The following is a 16899-nucleotide window of genomic DNA, read 5'->3' as shown; positions in this document are numbered from 1 at the left end:
AAAACTCCCATAATAATTACTGAAGCTGCTAAATCAATCTCTTACATGTTTTCTGCAGAATTCAGTGAGTGCGCACTGAATCAAAACACATCAGTCATTGCATTCACAATCTCAACACAAGCGTGTGTGGTTGGTTATAAAACTGAAGACTACAAACTGTGTGTAGATAGAAATCATCACGCAGCATGAGCAGATCTACTGTACATGCAATGCCACAATCGACTCGTTTCATTCACTTTGATCGTGACAGCCGAAACACAACTAGCTTAAGTGTCCCGTTAATTCCTGACCCTGGCTGTGGAAATACACGTGTTCTCTTGTCTGTGTTTCTCAGGAGGAGCTCCAGACATCCCAGAGGATAAAGTGTGTGAACGACGAGGGATACCAACTGCAGAAGTGAGTACTGTGTGTGAAGGACCAGATCTGACTATCTCCACGGTTCAGATCCATCTGATGGATATTTACTGAATAAAAAAAAAGCAAAGTACAAGGCCAAAAAGTGTAAAAGTAGAATAATTCAAATTCACAAACACAATCCAGACTGATCTAAATAAACAATAGTATGAAAAACACACACTTGAAGAAGCTGGCAAGAAGATGGAGCCTCTATTATGAATGAACATTATTTTCATCTCAGCACTGATGTGAGCGCTCCCTCTAGTGTGCAGGAGGGGCTGCATGCTCAAATGTCACAAATGTAACAGATAGTGTTCTCATTAACCCTTTCTTTCATCTCAAAGGGAAATTTCCATCATTTCACGTATCACAAACCTGTTTTCTAACCGTTTATCTCGGAAGTTTAATCCTATAGTGCTATAGGGTCCAGTTGGGATGACAAAGCATTATGATAAACCAGTCAGCAATATAAGAGTTATCATTAGCATTAGTAGCAAGCATTACAGTAACCAGTGCATGAATCTTGCAGCAGCTGAGCAGAAGTGTTACAAACACATTTAGCACAGGTAGACAGAAGCTGTGAGTTAACAGTCAAAAAGACAAAAGAGCACAATCATTTCATTCTAGTATGATCATCACTAATTCATAGCAGTATTCAAGAGCTGGCATGTTAATTCAGTATGATTAGAAGTGAGGGTGAACATATTTAACTGACTGGCTGTAATGTAAAGCTGGAACTCAAGACTCGGCTAGTGCTGTGATTGGTTGGATGAAATCAACACGCTCCTCCTGAACTCTGTTGTAACACACACACACACACGCACACACACACACGTTTACTCTGCATGTGTGTGTGTGTGTGTGTGTGTGTGTGTGTGTGTTTGCATGTTCATCTTATTTGCTGTATTCCTGTGAGAGTGGAAAATATGGTTTCCCACCATCTGTTCATTTGACTGTGAAGTAAACAACATTCATTTCAGTAATGAAGGAAGTTGTTAGTGTCTTAAAGTCTATATTAAAGGTAGAATGTGCTTGTGTTGTGTGTTTGTTTCAGCCATCAGATGGCGACAGACGTGGAGAATAACATCAGAGTGAACACGCATCCGCTGGAGACCACAGTACTGATGTGAGTATGTCATCAGGACCACTGTTTTTACACTGTAGATATCACATTGCCACGGGTGATTATGTCACTGTTGCTTTATCAGTAATTATTGGTATTTCCTTACAGTATTGTATTGCTTTGTTATCAGTTATTATAAGTAACTATAGCTATTGCATTATCAGTCATTTCTGTATTTTACTGGTATATGTGATCGTAGGTGATTGATTATGTACTCAATAAATAACTCACAATTACACATAACATGTGCTTGCTATAGTAATAACAGTAGATCATGCATGAATTACATGCATTTAACCCTAAACCAAAACCCAATCCCACCCCTTTATTAAGTAAGTTGTTAATTAATATTACTGAGTATGTAAGTACATAATTACACATTAAGAAAGAAAGGGCTGCACTTTATTTTAAGGTGTCTCTGATACAGTGTAATTATAGGGTTTGTTAAAAAAAAAAAACACGACCCTCTAACACTCGCACTCTCTATTCTTTTTCTTTTCTTATTACTTGTTTTATTTGGGGGAAAAAAGAGCCTCTAATACTAGCATTTTCTGTTCTTTTTCTATTCTTTTGACTTGCTTTACTATTTTTATTATTATTATTTTTTTTAAACTCTAACAGTTGCATTCCCTATTCTTTTTCTGTTTTATCTACTTGCTTTTCTTTTTTTATGTATTATTATTATTAAAAAAAAACCTTTCTACGTGTGCTGCATTAGGCTAACTGAGACTTGTCACAGCACTTACATATTATTGCCCTTTTGTTGTCTTCATTTGTAAGTTGCTTTGGATAAAAGCATCTGCTAAATGACTAAATGTAAATGTAATTATGCATACTATACTGTTATTGCTATCGTAAGTATATGTAACATGTAACAAGCACAAAATGAAGTGTTAGCAAATAAAGCATAAGCTAACTCAATGTTGCTCATGTTCACCGTCAGCATCCAGCATGACTGGCGAGACTTCCTGCAGACACAGGATATCCTGGAGAAGAGAAGCCCCTCCCCTCCCTCTCTGTCCTCAGACAAGATGAGCACGTCCATCAGCATGACCACCCTATCAGACGGCAGCACGCCCGTAAGCCCCGCCCTCATTTCTCTTCTGCAGGCTGATGGTGTAGATGCAGGAGTTTGTGTGGTCAGGTTGGCCTGAAGTTTGTGAATTCTACATTGAGAAGCATCAAAGGCCTTTGATAATGCTTGCATTCTAGACATGTTCCCTGGTATTATTTGATGTACCATGGAGAATCATGTAAATATGTGACAGAGGACATGGAGCAGTTGTTCTATAGTGCTGAAGAGGTTGTTACTATTGTTTGAAGAAATCATATGGATTCTGGATATCTCACACCTGGTTGAGTATCTCATATGTGACCAGTAGAGGGATCTGTTATTCAGGCGTTAGTATACAGTACAGCATCACACACACTCACACTCACATACATTCACTGCAGCTTTTATCCAGTGTTCAGTTTATTTGTTCATGGCTGTTTTTACAATATATGTGGTTGCAAAGCAGCTTTAGAAGAACATAGTCTGTGCCGTATGCAGAAGTGTTGTATATACACAGGTTATGGCTGGAAATGGAAAATGGATTTTTGATGTATACTGCATGAAACAATAAACACATTAACATGCCAGTGACGACTGTTGAGGGATCAGAAACTTGGGCCGCATCTGAAATCTCATATTGTCTGAGTAGGTACTTCTTTTGATTAATTAAATGAGTACATTCTGTATAGTATGAATGTGTGCAGTATAAGTGACGTGACATACAGCCAAGTTTGGTGACCCATACTCAGAATTCATGCTCTGCAAATAACCCATCCAAAGTGCACACACACAGCAGTGAACACACACCCGGAGCAGTGGGTATCATTTATGCTGCAGCACCCGGGGAGCAGGTGGGGGTTCGGTGCCTTGCTCAAGGACACCTCAGTCGTGGTATTGCCGGCCCGAGACTCAAACCCACAACCTTAGGATTAGGAGTCAAACTCTCTAACCATAGGCCACGACATTAGGCCTATGTATGAACATAATACAGACATTTGTCATGTTGTCATTGTCATGTGAACTACCAACATCATGCCATTCACAGATCCTTCAGTAAAGTACAGACACTCAGTGAAAATTTTAGTATCTGGCAAAAAGCATACTTGAGTAAAAATAAAAAAGTACAATCTAACGTCAAAAGCACTTTTCAGCTTCTGTTTATATTTAATGTGCATAAGATAAAATAAAAATGCAAAATGCAATGAGTACTTTTTTCTTCAGAAAAGTAATCAAGTAAAAGTACAAGTAGTGAGTTTAAAGTGTACTTGCATAAAGCACAGATACCCCAAAATAATACTTAAGTACAGTAATCAAGTAAAATTACTCAAGTATTTTACACCTCTGGAGATGCGAGTCTAAATTGGGCTAATGTAAAGATGTAATGATTCCACTAGAGGTCAGTATGGGGCTGTAACTCCCATAATGCCAATCTTCACAAATGCCATCATCATCATCATCATCACTTATCTTAAGTCCATGAACATACTGCATGGAGTCTGCAAAAAAAAAAAAGTCTATGTTTTGAAATGTATTTCTAAATGTGGTTAATTTGTTTTATAGTAACATCCTCTTGTTTAACCACGTTAAACATGTAAATGTCTCCCTGTCGTAGAGCATAGTGAATCCACTACATGTTTAAGGATGTAAACATCGACTAGTTGATATCTTTATGTCACAAAGAAAATTGCTATTTTTCACTCAGTCTATTTCTCAAGTGGTATTGTATTCTGTTGTCCTAGTGTTAAAGCACCAGACGAGAACAGATGAAGGCACATCTGTCTCTTCCTCTCTCTCAGTCCTTTCATTTCATGACACTCACATTAAATATTTAGAGACTGTAGAATGCATCAGAATGAGGCAGCAGCAGTGTGTGTCCGTGGCCCACCGTAATGCGTATCGATCTGGTCTCGCTCTCATTGGTCACTGGTGTGTGGTTGGGGACGTGGCTGATATTAAAGGTCGATTGATATGATTATGATCGGGGCTCTATTCATTAGAGCCGTGAGTGTGATTGTCTGTTCAGAGCCGCTGGGAATAAAACAACCATTACTGATTCATCACGCATCCTGCAGCGCAGAGGAAGACGAGGAGAGACAGATGTCCTCAGAGCAGAAAGATACACTGTGCATGACTGATCAGAGTTCGTGATCATTAATTATTGGAAAGCGCTTATGATGCAGTGTGTTCATTTGACGTAATGACATCGTTTCAACTCAGGTAACTCAGTGTGGGGTGAAAACACAGCATCTCAGTGTATGGGTGTGGTCCAGCAGAAGCACACTGAAACACTCCAGATATGAATTTTATGGGATGAATAGATGGATTTGATAGGGATAATTGATGTGAAGATTGTATGTCATGTTGTTCCAGACCTGTAAGACTTTGCTCTGTTGAGTGGTCAGGATTAACTGTTTTTGTATGGAAACAGCACTGCTACTGTAAAATGTGCATGCTAATTTAATATGACAACTGTAAAAAAAATAATAATAATAATCTTTAGGGGGCGCTGTTAAAAAACCACACCACTCCAGTTTCAGTATGAGATCCTAAATTGTATAGAGGTGCCCCCCACAGCTATCCAAATTAATTAATATTATTGAGATGTAATTATCATAAATACCAAGTTCTGTCATGAAACTCTAGATGGAGCAGGCTGGTGGGTCCTTAACGTAACTGATGACATTCTTAGCACTAAACAACTTGTCACAAGCTGATTGGTTCCCGTTGCATACGCAGCCAAGGAGCTTGCTGCTTTACATTTAAATGGCTGATTAGCATTCACTTGAGCATTGCAGTATGCTTTAAGAGTTCCTCTGAAACCCTCCACCTTCCCCAGCTCCACCTGTATAGGTCTGCTAAGGCTTATTTTATATGCTATTTGTGCAGCAGCAGTATGTCTTAAATACTCACAGCACCATATCAGCTTGTGCATTGGCAGTAGCAAGTTCCTGTACTTGCTTGCAGCAGCAGCAATAATATACAACTACAGCAATAACCAACAGCAGCAGCAATTCAGCAGCAGTGTAGCAGATTCCACCAAGACCAAATAGATTAACACTGACATTTCCATTAGCATGCTAAATCTTCTGAGAGTTCTCATGATAGGTTGATTGTAATCATTCACAGTTGGGTTGGGAGTACAAATCCCCCCTTCCAATGGAGTAAGATTGATAAGCATATATGCTTATCAATCTTACTCCATTCCAGTCACACCTAAAGGGTAAGAGAAAAAAAAAAAATTCACACAGTTACACCAAACCAGCCTACTATGATTATAAATTGGCATTAAACAAAATAAGAAATATGTAATATGGCACACTTCTTCTTAGCATCTGTTTCCATGGTGACTCTTGGATTTGGCGTTCTCTTAAGAATGTCTTTGTGTTCACCATGAACTCTATCAAGAAATCATTTAATCAGCTGAGAGTTCAGGGTCAATGTCCCGCCTATCAGCCAATCCAGCTACAATCAGGGATATAAACAGCATTGACATAATTATGGTGCGCGTCCATGTGTCAACTAAACAAACTATATCTGTTTTTCTCTTACTCTATTTAGGCAACACACAGAGATGCCGAGATATAATTTTACCAGTTTTTAAATCTGAACTCAGTAACCTGAAAGTAAGTTTTGTTGCTGTCAACTCATCATCATTAGAAAAAAAAAAATATGAACAAAAAAAAAATCATAAGACAAACTGTGCTCTTGCCTATAATCCTACAGCATAATTAAAGAGAAAACTATCAGAACTTTTTCTCCCACCTGCAGCCTACAACCACCAGCGAGACAAACAATTCAAACACTGCCATTGTTCTGCAAACACAAAATCACATTTATGAAGAAGAGTCGTATCTTCTAGCAGGGACATACAAAAGCACCACCAATTGGTTTGGGCACATTTATCCCTGCTTTTAATATCCACTGTCTTGGTAAACAATCTTCAATCAATTTTAATTTACTGCCATGAAAGGTTAAGTGGTGACCTAGAAACTAAAGCCATTTCTAGCTGATCAAATGGGTGAACTAACAGACCATCTAGAACAATTTCTATATTAGTAACTAAATTTGACTCTTGATCTGTATATACCTTATGAGTCAGAGAAACAAGCACACAGCCACCTTTAGAATTCTGTCTTTGAACTTCTGTTTTTGTGGTGGCTATATACCATCACTGTTAAAAAGTAATTAGTTGGTGAAGTGGATTTACTTATTGTAGAGTTAACGGAAGTTATCATGTGCATTCTAATGTTCAAAGCAGATGTCATAACTAATGCCAGTAAACCAGGAAGGTTTTCAAATGTGTGGTTCATTTGTAAATTTGACCAACCTTACCTTCACGCTCAAGTCAAGTCAAGTCAAGCCAAGTCACCAACAATACAGATTGTCAAAGCAACTGTACAGCATTAAATAGGAAAATAGTGTGTCAGTAATGCAAAATGACAATAGTAAACACTCAATTTTCAGTTAAAGGCAGTTCATCACTGAATTCATTGATGTCATCATCCAGCTCAGTTCAGTTTAAATAGTATCTGTACAATCAATTTGACAATATCACTGTAAATGAAGTGTCCCCAACTAAACAAGCCAGAGGCGACAGCGTCAAGGAACCAGAACTCCATCGGTGACAGAATGGAAAAAAAAAACCTTGGGAGAAACCAGGCTCAGTCGGGGGCCGGTTCTCCTCTGACCAGACGAAACCAGCAATTCAATTCCAGGCTGCAGCAAAGTCAGATTGTGCAGAGGACTCAACTGGTTCCTGTGGTCTTACAGAGTTGCAGAGTTTTTATGTCCTATAATTATCACCTCTGTTTTTTCAGAATTTAGCAGTAAGAAATTACTTGTCATCCACACGCTGTGGAAGTACAGACGGAAGACAGAAGACTACGAGCACAGTACTGAAACGAGGTGGAGCTACGTAAGGTCTATAGAAGGGCTACTCAACTAGTTTAATTTGAGGGTCGCATTATTGAATTAAAAAATTGAAGGGGGCCAGGGGAGAGGGGCCTGCCCCGATCTCTTTCTGGGGGTCCTATAAAATTAGAAATTAAATTTAAAGGCATATTATTAATGCTACCAACATCTATTAAAAAATAAATAAAATAAAATAAAATAAAATAAAAAAACTGCTGTTTGTCAGTCAATTAAAAAAAAAATCTCATTTTTCTGTAATTAATCATTATTAATTGCATATTAATATATTGTCATGATTTCACATTGAATCCCCAAATTAATACAGAAACAACCCAAATTAATACAGAAACAATGGCATCTCTTTAGGCTACTAATAGCCTATTATTAACAAAGGCCAGTATCTTTGATACCATTACTGCTACTGATTAAATGCATAAATGCTACTGTCTCTATTTAATGCATTTTCACCTCAATTTTAGCCATTAATTATAGCCATTCAGCATTACAGTATAATTGAAAGACATAATTTTTTAACATTTAGTAGGCTCTGAAAGATATAACTTTTAATTTAAGTGAACTTTGAACAATCTTCACATAAACTATAAAGTATATTTTGTAGTTTTGGCATAATTGAGTGTGTTTTTGTCGGTTAAAGAGCGACTGGCACTGTCTGAAGCGGCTCAGAATATGCAAACAGCCAAACGCGCAGCCTTTCAAACTTAAACTAGAGTTGTGGATATTTCATAAACCCCTTACACAAGCACTTGTCAACGCTGCCGTCTATTGATGTTGCGGACTCCGGTAGATTGTTGTTGTTGTGTCTCTTCCTTTTCTTTTTTGGCTGTGTGAAACAATTGCCTGGGCTAGTTAGTGCAAAAACAATTAATTAGTGCAAAAACATTTCAAGGTGTATGTGCCACCTGCGCATACTCTACCCTTGGGCCAGATGAAGATGATTGGCGGGCTGGATTGGACCTGCGGGCTGCCAATTGAATAGCCCTGGTCTATAGTCTTATACTGTGTTTATACTCCTTATAGGGGAATAATCCTATTGTGCCCTTTTCAGACTAGAACCAAGGACTGAAGACAGAGATCTAGAATAAGCTAATATACGTTCTTGTATAGAGTATGGCTTCTGGATGATCTTCAAATTCTAGAAACTTCCTGGCTCTGCTCACCTTTGAGACCAGAAGGTTCTTGACTTGAAGTTTTGGAAAGAGGACCCAAGAGCAGAGAAATGCATAAAAACAAGTTTTATTCAATGAAAATCGAAGGGTCCAGGCTGCTGAGTCCCAAACCATCAACCCCAGTGGGGCAAAGAAAACAGGAGGATCTAAGGCCAGGCATAGTTTGTAACCAAGAGGTCAATCAGGATACGAACAGTCCAAATGAGCGAGCAGAAGCAGAGCAAGAGCAGGTGAGCAGTTCTAACCATAAAGGCAGAGAGCAGATCAAAGGTGAAATCCAGGGCAGTCCACTGGTCAGAAAGTGTTAGCAGGAGAGGATCTCATGGTAGCAGTGACTTGTTCCACTGGTTGTGCTGGTAACAATGCAGTGGGGGAAAGGAGCAGGAATCTGTTTCAACAGACTTGAACACAAAGCACTGTAGGATGCTGGGTCCTAAAATCGGGAACATGCAGATGAAGCCCTGGCGTAGGTGCAGTGGGTCCTTAGTCTGGAACACGCCGATGATAGTATGTTGAAGTGAAGGTTTTCTCTCTTGTCCAAATGTCTGTACTTCTCTCCCCTTACAGGACTGAGACTCAGAACTTGGTATCGTTGTTATATCAGTTATTGGCACTTAAAAGTTTTGCCAGTACATTTCTCACTTTCCAAACTACAACCAGAATACCTTTAGCGATATTGTACATAAATAGAGGCCAAACATGATGGGAAAGGGGTTTTAGGGAATTTTTAAGGCTGTCACAGGCCAAAACCTGAGGAATTAATCTCTAGAAGGGTGAAAGGCGAAAACTGCATTTTGACCAAAGAGAGGTCCTGTCCTTCCCATGCTTGGTTCCAGAGATCTTTTTTCTTGCCCTCTAAGAGTTGTCTGGCCATTGTCCTAGCATCTTTATCTGATGCCGTTGGACAGTTTGCTTATGTTAGTCCACCAAGATAAAATCAAAATGTAGCAAATCTTTGTCCACTAAGAGGAGCCCCACCATAAACTGGACCCTGGAATGAATTGTTCTCCACACCTTCTTCACAACTACTAAGCGTACTACTGACTGGTAACTTACATTTCTGACCAAACATCTACTCATATTGTTATGGCCGCATTGTAGCCTTAACTGTTTGTGTAAAAAAATTCTATGTCGAAACAAAATGTTTCTTTCTAAAGTTACTTTTTTTGTTATGTCTCGAACCCTACACTCCCATCCCAGAGGCTTGTCTCCACTGAACTGCTATTGCTTCTAGGCTACTCCCTTCCAAATCTTTCATAATTACACCATAATTTACCCCCAAAATAATAACATAATTTTTATCACCCAACCTTCTTCACTTTATTTAGATTCTCTTCATTCATATAAACCCATTGATACTAATGTTTCCAGCCTCCTAATACAATCCTTTCCTTTTTGACCCTGTCACCCTTGCATCAATTTTGTTCATACTCTAACCCCCACACATTCATTTTACTGTTCTTACACCTGAACCACTACATGTCGCTTCTATCTAATCCCTTTTCTTACCATATTCCTATGCTTAATCATTCTCACCTGGATAGAGATCTTTGTCTTCCCTACATCTCCCTTCCCGCAGCAAAAGATACAAATTCATCTTATTCTGAGGAATATTGAGGGGCATCCTATACACCCAAACTTCATTTCTGCCAGGGATTTTCTTAGAAGGAGGAGGACTGTTATCAGCCAAAGAAAGAATGGGAGCTGCTCAGTAGGTTAAAGGAAAGACCATTCTATTTTAATTAAACCAGCAGATAAGCGGATTGTGGTGATCATAGATAGGGAATGGTGAGTGAAGGAGGTGACTTGGCTGGAGGAGTTCTACAGGCAATTAGAAAGGCCCATTTTGGAATCTATGAAGAGTAACCTATCCCCAACCTTGTGTGTCCCCGTCATTTTACTGATGACTGCAACCTAAATGCATACAATGTGGGATTTGCAGTACGTGGGATTTTGATTTGATTGTCATGTTTTTACGTCAAAGTGCCAAGAACAATATTGACACTGACCATTGAGAAAGTTCCTGCTCTAGTCGTGTTTGCAATTAACTTTCTGGTTCATCAGCAACTCTGGACGCTTCCTCGTCAGACTTGGGCTCAAATTGATAAGGTAAAATTGAAGCCATGTTGTCTGTTCGTACACTGTATAAAATCTCCAACACTTGATAAACTGTAATGCAGTAATGGTGATGGGCATTCCGTTTACAACATGCACTGCACGCAGTAGACCAATCACAACAGACTGGGTCATCGGAACAATCACCACAGATTAGCGTCATGCGAAGGAGGGGTTTGGAAAAATGAATCACTGAGTGAATCTTTTGGGAGTTGTTTAAGCAAATAAGGAAAAATAAATGCATATTAAGTGACGTGACATACAGCCAAGTATGGTGACCCATACTCAGATTTCCTGCTCTGCAATTAACCTATCCAAAGTGCACACACACAGCAGTGAACACACACACACACCATGAACACACACCCGGAGCAGTGGGTATCATTTATGCTGCGGCGCCCGGGGAGCAGTTGGGGATTTGATGCCTTGCTCAAGGACACCTCAGTCGTGGTATTGCCGGCCCAAGACTCGAACCCACAACCTTAGGGAGTTAGGAGTCAAACGCTCTAACCACTAAGCCATGACTTCCCATATTTAAGACATTGAAACTGTTTTTTGACCTTGCATGCATTGTCAACCTGTTGTTGAGGACTCCCAAAACCAAAATATGAACCTGTTATGATATGAAAATCCATAATAGGGTCACTTTAAAAAAGGATAGAGAACATCAGGGTGTCTCCGGGAGGGAGATTTTTAATACTGAGACTGGAAGAGACTTAGCAGCTGTAACTAAGTGTTTTGAAAAACCCCAGATAGCAGCAGGCCAGATTAATTTAATGGACAATATAAGTCCCAGAGTAAAAGTGGATGGTAATGGATAAGAGATTTGCATAGGCATACGCAAATATCTATATAGCGGGCTGGGTGGTGGTGCCTGAGGGCTATTTTAGATACCAGAATGATGTGTGGGGTATGGAAATATACAAAAGATGAGATTTTGGAATAGCAGACTTTAAACCAACATCATGAACTCAATCAAAGTAAAATAAGCTCTAAACGATCAAGAGATAGTAAGGTTAAATTGTCCAGGACTAATAGGAATCAGATGTAAGGGGAAAATGAGCCCAGGCAGAGGGTTATGGGAAATGCAGCTCCCAAGAGAGAAGGAGTTGAAACTCTGGGGATGTAGCTCTCTGGTGGCGGTCCAGAGAGGAAGCAGATGCCATAGTTGTTACAGTCAGAATTAGCAAAACAAACAGGGTCTTTCAAACCATGCTTCTTTTTATCATACATTAACATGTATTTGGCACTCAGTTCAAAATGTCTTTATGAGTTCACCATCAGTTTCCAACACTTGAGTTGACTGGACTAACTCCAGAGTGTGTTTTTTGGAACCGATAACTCTAAGCAAGGTCTGGGTTAATCAACTGAGAGTTCAGGGTTTATATAACAGCTAGCTCACTCTGCTTTATGGAACACCAAATCAAATTGCCTTAATTTATATATATAGTGCTGTATACAGTAGAGAATGTTGAAAAGCAGCTTCAGAGTATTGAACAGGGAAGTAACAGAATCAGTGATGCCTGCTTCATCAAATATAAGAAAAATCCAAATGCTGTGTCATTATTCAGCTCCACTCAGTTAATTGTTGATTTAGCTCAGTTCAAGAACTGTGCAAACTTCATCAATTCTAAATCAAGTTCAATTCTGTGATAAGCAGCTCTACTGAAGACAGTAGTCGATATTCAGCTCCAGGCAGAAGCCTTGGATCATTTCATTATTACTTTTAATCTACTTCTACCTTCTTCTGCACCACCAACCCCTCTGCCAGTGGTTTTTAGACGAAACCTAACCTAACTATCTGCCTATACAATATCCTCCCTATTACCATCCTCTCTTCCCACCCCCACACACTTCTCATCATTAGATTTGAATTGTGCCACAGATATGCTATTTTCTACCCTTTCTAGCTGCCTAGACAATATCTGTCCTATTTCCTTCAGACCTGCACAAGCTACTGCCTCCAACCCCTGGTTAACCGATATCCTCTGTAAGCATTGAACTAAAGGGCAGTGGGGAGAAAATGGGACAAAATCAAAAAATTCAGCTGATCTTAGCAGGTATCAGTCACTGCTATCTTAATTTTCCACCAAAGTTCATGCTGCCAAAACTACCTTCTTCTATAACTAGATTAACAGCTCATCAGACACAAGCAAAACATTCAGTACTCTCCTTTGTCCCCCTCCGCCACCTCTTTAACTGCTGATGACTTTGCTAATTACTTCACAAAGAAAACCACATCCATCAGCAGTCATTTCTCGACTCCACTCACCCAGGATTTCTCAACAAACACTCACAAACCTGACCATCTTCTCTCTTACAGAAGATGAAGTCTCTAAACATATCCTTTCCAGCCACCCAACCACCTGTCCTCTAAACCCAATCCCCTCACGTTCCTACAAGCTCACATACATCATCAGCACATCTCTTTTCTCAGGCATTTTCCCCACCGCATTCAAGCAGGCTCGGTTAACTGCTTAAAAAACCTACACCTTGTTGAAAGCTACAGGCCCGTGTCTCTCATCCCATTCATAGCAAAATCACTTGAACATATTGTGTTCAACCAAGTGTCTTCCTTCCTCTCACAGAACAACCAGATCAACAATAACCAGTCTGGATTTAAAAGTGTGACCTTTAAAGATCATGTTGCAGAAAGCATGATCATGTAGGTTCACAATACACAACTTCAGGAAGGTCATGCCCTTCCTAACATAGCATGCATCACATCTTCTCGTCCAGGCCCTCGTCATTTCCAGACTGGACTATTGCAATGCTCCTCTGGCTGGACTTCCAACATGTGCAATCAGTCCTATGCAAAAGATTCAGAATGCAGCAGCACATCTTGTTTTCAATGAGCCCAAGAGAGCCCATATAACACCGCTTTTCATGTCTAATAACTTCTTGTGTTTATCGCCATCTTATGATAAATCATTTGTTGTATTCCTCAACTGTAAGTCGCTTTGGATAAAAGCATCTGCCAAATGAAAAAGTAAATGTAAATGTATGGTAAACGTCCAGTTGACTAAACAAACAAAAATAAATACATAAATGAATAAAACAAAATTGCACACAACTTTCTTACACTGTTTAGGCTATAAACATTAGAAACGGTTATAAGGCAACACACAAAGATGGCAAGTTATTGATATTGCTTTACCAGTTCTTGATCAGCAGATGGTAAACTGGAAAGAAGTGTTTGGGTTTCTGTGTTTCAGTTGTTGCTGTCTCACCACCATTATACTGCACAAACCTGTAATAGACAAACTCCTGCCCATCAACCTATAACAATATTTAAAATAAACCTACCAGAACTTGTTCTCCCAGCAAGCTACAAACACCAGAGTAACAAATAATTTAAAGGTTAAAGGATATAAATGATTCAACTAACATGACTCACTGTCAGTGTGAATTAGTTCACAATCAGTTGAATGTGCAATTATGCAACTGTAAGGACAAATCGACTCACATCTTATTATTTAACACAGTTATTCATGCACTGTTTTAGAAATCTAGCCTGAAGAAAGAAGCTCACTGATGCATAATCTCCATTATTAAGCTCAAAACTTGCTGTGTATGATTAGTTTCCTTAGTGACCTCATCATCATTAATCATGTTGACTGACCTCAGCAGCGCTCTGAAAGCATCCGATTGTCTCTTCTGAGCATCTGCTAACACACTGCTGTAGAGATGCTGATGTGTGTATCTCACCAAAACATGCCCAGATCACATTCCATCCCAAGATTAAAGAAAATAAATAAGAAGCTATATATTGCCTAATGACACTGTTTTAGGACAGTTTAGGACATAGAGATGCATTCTATGAATGTGTGAACATGAGAATAGAGCGTTTCTAAAATCATTTCTAAATCTACATGTGTTCTCATGCTGTCATTATATTTTTAATGCAGCTGTGTGTGTGTGTGTGTGTGTGTGTGTGTGTGTGTGTGTGTGTGTTTAGCTCTGTCTGTTGTCAGGTCCAGTGGCCTGTTTTAACCCATATATTCAGAGGATTATGGTGTTATGGCAGCAGCATATAGGAACATTTGGTGCCCTACACAAACTGCCTCATAAGTTTATAGAAAACTGTGTTACTGCAGTCAACACTGTAGGCTATAGGACCTCAGGGAAAACACAGTGAGCTCAAGGGAGACAAATGAGACACCGTTTCCCTCTGAAAGTTTATCTGCTGTGAAAAAATCAATGATTTAGACACTTTCATCTAATATTTTATAATATTTATCTTGTTTTGTTTATACTGTTGAATATTTCTCATCCATTTTTATGGAGACAGTGCCTCCTCATAGGAAACACACACTTTTGTTAGGTTGAATGGTAATGGAGGTTATGTGCTGGAATTAGACATCATCAGAGAAGACTTGCGTAGTTGACCAGATAAAAAATTGTGTGTGTGTGTGTGTGAACCCTGCAGAGTGAAAAGCATTTTTAGCTGTAGTTCCCCCTGTAGTTCCAGCCAGAATTTGACACAACTTGCTGTGTAGTTTTCAGACAAGAGAATTTTGACTCTAGCCCATATGGTTCAAGATTTATGACCTAAAATGCAAATCCCACCAACTTTGAGATGTCTTCAACTTACAGTCTCTGATGCCCAGACACATTTAGGGCACACACACACACAAAAAAAAGAATAATTGGCAAAACAGTAGAAATACCTTCGGTGCTTTGACCCCTAAACAGTGAGGGTTACAGAAAATATCATTAGCGCAATAGTATAAACCACAGAAGTCAAAGGTACACCCACAGTGACAGAAAAACAAATATGTGCCTGTGAGTGTGTGTGTGTGTGTGTGTGTGTGTGTGTGTGTGTGTGTGTGTGTGTGTGTGTGTGTGTGTGTGTGTGTGTGTGTGTGTGCTGACAAATTTTACATACTGTACAGAGCCTTTGGCCTGTAACTGCAAGTTGGTGTAGTGGATTTTCCTGAAGTGGGCGGTTACCCACTGCGAGCATCACGTAGACGATTGTAATATCAGTAGCATGCTCGGTGTGTGGGTGTGGTTGCATTAGATATAATGAAGGGAGATGTGAAAGACTGAACATCCTGTTGTTTTCATATGGATTACTTTATCACAGAATATTTGTTTTCGATAATACTTGCTCAGTTTAAAAGTAGACATGTAAAGCTTTCTATAGATACATCTCTCATGTCTCTGTGTTGAGTATTTGCTGAGTTACAGTTCATTTTAATGATGCGTTTCTAAATGAAGATCACCGCAGACCAAGGTGGCAGACAACGCACCCTGTTTGTTTTCTTTATTTTATAAAACGTATCCGCGTTAGTCAACTCCAGAGGGTTAAACCTCAATACTAATCAACTCATGGGGACTTGTGTCACAGTGGGAACCTAAACTGAGGTCCCCATGGGTACAGAAGCTTATGAATCATACAGAATTAATTTTTTGAGATTGTAAAAATGCAGAAAGTTTTAGGTGTAGGGTTGGTGTAGGGCGATAGAAAATACAGTTTGTACAGTATAAAAACCATTATGCCTATGGAGAGTCCCTACAAGGATAGTCAACCAGACAGATTGTGTGTGTGTGTGTGTGTGTGTGTGTGTGTGTGTGTGTGTGTGTGTGTGTGTGTGTGTGTGTGTGTGCGTTGATTTAAGGTTGTTGAGTGGTAAAGTGCTTCCAGAAGAGGTGTGTCTTTAGATGCTTCTGGAAATCATGATGAAAGTTGCAGTTTGGGTGGAGGTTAGCAGCTCATTCCACCAGAGAGGAACAGAGGCAGTGAAGGTTTTGGAAAGTGACTTTGTGCCTCGCTGTGAAGGAAAAACAAGGCACTGCTTGTTCAGTGACTTTAGCATATACTATAGTAGTAGTGCATCAAGGTAGAGAGGAGCAGTTCCAGTGGCAGTGCTGAAAGCCAGCGTCAAACCTTAAATTTGATTCTGGTGTGACATGGGTTCACTGATTAAAGACCAGACATGCTGCCACATTCTGGATCATCTGTAGAGGCATAGTTAGAATGACTGGAAGGCCTGCCAGTAGAGTAATGCAGTAGTCCAGACTTAAAATGATGAGCTTGGACGAGGAGCTGTGCCACATATTCTAACAGGAAGGGTCTGATATTCCTGATGTTGTAAAGCAGAAATCTT

The 16899-nt window shown here is 39.5% G+C and overlaps 1 pseudogene; it reads left to right on the top strand.

Moving 5' to 3' along the window:
- LOC109054626 overlaps positions 1 to 16899 on the top strand; it is a 178199-nt pseudogene that overhangs the window by 43062 nt on the left and 118238 nt on the right.

This window comes from Cyprinus carpio, chromosome A15 (assembly GCF_018340385.1).
Source record: "Cyprinus carpio isolate SPL01 chromosome A15, ASM1834038v1, whole genome shotgun sequence".
Classification (NCBI taxonomy): Eukaryota; Metazoa; Chordata; class Actinopteri; order Cypriniformes; family Cyprinidae; genus Cyprinus; species Cyprinus carpio.
This window is presented reverse-complemented; position numbering and strand designations above follow the sequence as displayed.